Below are 6183 nucleotides of genomic sequence, written 5' to 3' on the forward strand. Positions count from 1 at the left end.
ATTCACAAATCAGCATCATGACATTACTACTATGTGTGGCATTTCTTCCTGAATCTAGCATAGTGCTAGTACCTAGAACATATGCCTGGCAAACATCTAAGTACTTAAGAAAGACACTCTAATGGCCACAATTAAAGTCGTTTGATCAGCAATTGGGTTTGGGGAAAATGAAGTCTTTTATAGTGAAATAGGTTTTGCTGGCATTCTGAGAAAGTCATGTCTGTGGATTTAAAAAATCTTATTCTTCTTCCTCTATGAGAGCTTTGCGAATCCATTGGAATGGTGGATCCAGGGGTTTTTTGATGGAAGGGCAGACCCCAACCAGGTTTCTATTCTAAGGAACAGGCTCCTGCTCGGCCCACGGATGGCCACACAGCTCTGAAAGGAAGCAAAGCCAGGAGGGGAGGGGATGGCCACAGCCCTCACTGCCCTGGCTCCTCGTGCCCCACCGGGTGGATGCTCTTGTTCCTGAAGCTCCCCATTTAACTCCTAAGTGTTGTGGGAAAGCTATGAGGTTGAAATCCCCAGGGGTGTCTCTAGGGGAGATACATGCAGTGTTGCTGAGGGTAAACACTGAGAAGATAGGAGATTGTGTCCAATTCCCCTATGTGTATGGTATCTGTCCATGCTCAGCAAAAGTGGTTTGTGTAAATGAGTTCCTACCTGGAACTCTAGCACAAGAGTTGGATAATGGCAAAGCCAAATGGACCTTAATACTCTTCTGTTTTGAAGATCTCATTTTACTGGCAAAGACAAGGAAGTCACTTCAAATAAGACAAAGAACCCAGGGTTTTGGACGTCAGGGTCCATGCCTATCCCACCATTCCTTGTGATATGTCTTTTTTTTTATAAAGATTTTATTTATTTATTCATGAGAGACAGAGAGAGAGAGAGAGAGAGAGAGAGAGAAGCAGAGGGAGAAGCAGGCTCCCCGCTGAGCAGGGAGCCTGATGCGGGACTCGATCCCAGGACCCTGGGATCATGACCTGAGCCGAAGGCAGACGCTTAACCATCTGAGCCACCCAGGCACCCTCCTTGTGATATGTCTTAAAAGCTTGGAGATGTGTTTCAGATCTGTGTAGGAGCAGGATGCTGTGACTACTAGATTTCAGAACTGTGGTTCTCAAATCTATTTGTGGTGAAACTGCCATGAAGCATTTAAAAAAATACAGCCCCTCTAGGAGGAGGCCTGGAAACTTACATCGAAAAATAGTTAGCAACCATTAGGTTGGCTACTATCAAAAAAAGAAAGAGGAAATAGCAAGGATTGGTGAGGATGTGGAGAAACTGGAATCCTTGCGCACTGTTCGTGGTAATGCAAAATGGTGTAGCCACTATGGAGAACAACATGGCAGTTCTTCAAAAAATTAAACATAAGATTACCATATGATCCAGCAATTCCACATCTGGGTATATACCCAAAATAATTGAAAGCAGGGTCTTGAATAGCTTTTTGTACACCTGTGTTTATAGCAGCATCATCCACTATCCCCAAAGGATGGAAGCAACTTAACTATCTATCAATGGGTGAGAGCATAAAGAAAATGTGGTATACATATACATACAAGGAGATTCTGACACAAGCTACAACATAGATGAACCTTGAAGATGTTGTGCTAAGTGAAATAAACCAGCCACACAAGGGCAAATACTGAATAATTTCACTTATATTAGATTCCTAGAGGAATCAAATTCATAGAGGCAGAAATGGTGGTTCTATCAGAAATGCTAGAACAGTGACTGCTGAGGGCTGGGTAAAGGGAGAATGGAGAGTTAGTGTTCAATGGGAACAGAATTTCAGTTTTGCAAGATGAAGAGTTCTGTGGGTAGATGCTGGTGATGATTGCACAACAGTGTGAATGTACTTAATGTCATGGCACTACACACTTATAAATGGTTAAGATGGTACACTTTGTTATGTGTACTGTATCACAACTAAAAAAAGAAAAAACAGTAGCAGCAACAAGAATGAAAATATGCTCTCAGCTGTCACAGATTAGGTTCCTTGGGAAGCAAAATCTGAGAGTCAGGTTAGGGTACTGAGGTTTATTAGGGGGTGCCCTTGGACCAATCCCTACAGAGGAGCAGGAAGAAACATGATTGGCAGAGGGAGAAGTGGGCTGCCATGGAGTCTCAGTGGAAACTCAGACAATTTTGCAAGGCATTCTGAAAGTAGACAGCTCTTTATTGCTGTCCCAACTTGAGGCAAGATGACCAAGCCTTTAGAGCTGGGCATGGATCTGTCATTGGATGTGTGGCCCTGGGCGAGGCTATCTTCTGCTGAAGCAATGCCAAAAGGGGCTGACCCCTGAAGTCTGTCATTGGAGAAGAACAGATGCAAAGTGCTTATTAGTGTGAGTAAATAATAGACTTCAACACCCATCGCTGAATCTTCTCAGCAATCTTCATAGCACTTTCTGAGGAAAGCCTTATCTCCTTGTTTTGTATGTAAGGCATTGAACAGTTAAGTCACTTGCCCAGCCACATGGCTAGTAAGTAGCTGAGCTGGTTTAGAACTTCAACCTCTTGTCTAAGTCCAGGGTTCTGTCCACACCTGTCACCTGTAGATGCAGGCAACAGAGGCTCTGTCTTGGACCCTGGACATTAGAGGGGCTGGCCCTGGCCCACCTCCATTGACACCCCTTCCTACGGGATGAGGAGTCCAGAGGGACTAGGGGATGTGTCCCACCTGGAAAGCATATTCTTCCCTCCGTTCTTGAACATACACTAGGGACTCAGGATTCCCTGGAAGTTTCTAGGGCCTGCATCACCTCTTCTCTGGGTCCATGCTCCCAAGGCTCCTAGTAAGGTATGCAAAAATCCTTCAATGACTTGTAAATGAAAGACAAGTTCTTCACATAGCACACAAGACACTTAGCCATTCAGAAAACCAGTGCTGGTGTCCATGCTTTTGAGTTCAAACCCTAGCTTCCCTTTGCAGCTGCTGCCTATCTCTAGGTATTTAAATCTCTAATTTCTTCATTTCTCTACCACAAAATGGAGATGATAGTGGTGAGTCCTACATGGTGTCTGGGGATCAGGTTGGCAGGGCAAGTGACCCATAAATGGGTGCTGGTGTTATGAGGTCCTCATCACATCCCAGTGACATTGCTGAATCTGACTCACCCTTTGCTTCTCCTGACCCAGCCTGGTCCTCCTCACCTGTCTCTAGACTAGACTCTAAGCTCCAAGGTGCAGGGATGGCTTCTGTTGCGCTCTCCGTGGTGGCCCCAGTGCCCAGCCGGGGGTAGAGTCTGTATCTGCAGAGTGACAGAATGAAGATGGGGCAGGATGGCCTGCAGGGTGTTGAAGGAATCAAGGCTTTCTGAGTGAGACAAAGTGCAAGCAGGAAGGACGAAAAAGCCCACATCAGCAGGTGCCTCCAGACTCCACAGTGTGGAATCTGTGTTCACTAGTAACCAATATATGAATGTTTCCTCTGCCTAGCCTGGTTGTGACACAGGAGCTGTATTCCCTTGCACAATGGGAAACAGCTTTGGGTTATGTCTCTGAGCATCTCCAGAGCCCATCATTTATTGGTGTCCCATTTCGCAGTTGGGACCATGGAAGCCCAGTAAGCAAGCAGAGGCTGAAGGCTAAAGGGCACATGACTCTTCCCTTCCTGGAGGTCTTCTTTCCTGGCAGGATGTGCCCATCCCAGAATGTGTTAGCAATGATTCTCTAACCTGGCTGTGCTTCAGAATCACCTGGAATGATGGCTCATACCAGTTCCCCACCCTCAAAAGTTTGGATTCAGCTCTAGGAAGTGGTGTTTGGAAAATCTGGGACTTCGACCAAAACCTCTGGTGGTTTGGATAATTTGGTGTTGAAGACTGATGTTTGGGAACCACTGGTTTGGAGAATATCTTTACAGAGATTAATTTAAGATTTTATTTCTTCTATTTATTTGTTTCTTCATTCCCAGACTAACATAAACATTATAGAAATCTTAAGAGATCTGATGTTAAAATAAATGGTCATTAGTCCAAAAATCAGTCAAATGGGTTGTTAGTGTTGTATAAGCTAAATAACTGCTTGGCTGAATTATTCACCTTTATTAGCAATAACGTGTATTTATGCAGAGTCGGAGAGAAGTGGTTCTCATTCCCGGCTATACACTAGAATCCCACAGGGAACATTAGAAAAGTGCTGGTTCAGTAGAGATTTCTGAGGTGGGGCTCTAGGTAGAGTCTAACATGCAACCAGGTTTAAGAAATCCTGTTATGGCATTGCCGGAGCTCTCCCTAGTCACCAGCTTCATGGCATCCTCAGAACAAGCCTGTGAAATAGGGATTTTGTTTTTATTTTATTGATGAAAAAAGATGAAAAAGCTGAGGCCCAGAGAGGTAAATGAACCAGTCAGAAGCTAGAGAGGGAAAGAGCTGGTTCCATGTCCTTGTTTATAGATGCTGTAACCTCACCTTGACCCAGTCAGCTCTTAGTAGTCATACTTCTCTGTATAGTTTTTTTTTTAAAGATTTTATTTATTTATTTGAGAGAGAGAATGAGGAAGAGAGAGAGCATGAGAGGGGAAAGGGTCAGAGGGAGAAGCAGACTTCCTGCTGAGCAGGGAGCCCGATGTGGGGCTCGATCCCGGGACTCCAGGATCATGACCTGAGCCGAAGGCAGTCGCTTAACCAACTGAGCCACCCAGGTGCCCCACTTCTCTGTATAGTTGAGAACAAGTGTGAATCCAACCTGCATGGCCTTATGTGCATCTTCAAAGAGCAGGGGTGGCACAAGGATGGTCTGCTGTGGGCTGCCTTTCTCTGAAAGGTACAGTTTTGGAGAGACTTTGGCTTCCTGTAGAATCATAGACTTTTAGGATGGACAGCTTCTTTAGGGGCCACCTTGTCCAGCCTCCTCATTTTTTTTGGAGAAGAAATCAGAAGCCCAGAGATATGGTATGAAATCCTTGGGTCTCCATTGCCCCAGTGAGATAGCATCTCAGTCACCTGGCCCCAGTCCTGAGCACTCCCTATAATTCTAGTTGCCCAGACTTTGAATGGAGCTTGGGTCCTCCAGGAGAAGGCCACCAGGGAGCAGAACACAAGCTTTCACAGAGGGCAGAATTGGGCTGAATGCTCTCAGGACCACACATGGTTTTCTCATGTCTCAAACTTGTCCCTGGCAATATTCCCCCTTGTTGAGAAATGCTGGAAGATTCTGCTACCCTTCTTGACCACCTCCCAATCTACTCCCGCCCACCCTTGGCCACATTTGCCAGAATGACACAGACTGTACCCAGTTTTATTGATCTGGTTTTGCAAATCAGTTTCTTGTATCATACCAGTTGCTCCCATTCTCTGAATTTCCATGGATCCATCAACATGTTCTTGGAGCTGGGTACTTTGCCACACATCACCACCTGCCCAGGTGAGAGGTAGCCGGCAAGCCCCCAGGTGAGAAAGGAGTGTTTTTCCAGCACCCACATTAGGTTCTTGGCTGAACCAGGATCCTTTCTATCCTAATGCAGGGATTGGCTTTTCTCTCCTAGGCAGGAAAGACCACATTCCAGCTTTTCCCAGACTCTGTTACCTTGTTACCTGGTAAAAGAGACAGATGGAAAGACACTGTTTTTTTTCTCCCCAGAACATTAATCTCAATGCTTTCCCTTCCTTTCTGAGAAGCCAAGAAAGTATCTGTCATCCCTGAGTCTTTTGGGGAGCTCACAGCAGACTGGCCATCATCCTAGAGCAGAAGCTGGATAAGGAACCATCAAAAGAGTGGAAGAGCTACCACCCAGCACCCACAGGGTGCCAGACATTTTCACACACATGCTCTCATGTAGAACTTGGGGTAGTTTTTAGTTTCTTTTTCAGATGAGGTATGAGGTTTAGATTGATATTAATTTTCTTTCTTTCTTTCTTTTTTACTATGGATGTCCAATTGCTCCAGCACAATTTACTGAAAAAAACTATCCTTTCTCATTTTGCATTTTTGTCAAAAATCAGTTGGACATTTCTGTATGGGTTTATTTTAGGGGGTTATTCTTTATTCTGTTCCATTCATCTATGTGTCTATTCCTTTACCAATAACTTTTGGGGCTTTTAAAAGAATTTTTTTCCCACCAAAAGTAATGTATTACATGATAGAATGTTGAAAATATGCAAAATTAGGTTTTTTTTAAATTTCCTGTAGGTACCATCATCTAAAAACAGAATTATAAACCTTTTGGAGTAA

Source organism: Zalophus californianus, chromosome 2, assembly GCF_009762305.2.
Source record: "Zalophus californianus isolate mZalCal1 chromosome 2, mZalCal1.pri.v2, whole genome shotgun sequence".
In the NCBI taxonomy this organism is placed as follows: domain Eukaryota; kingdom Metazoa; phylum Chordata; class Mammalia; order Carnivora; family Otariidae; genus Zalophus; species Zalophus californianus.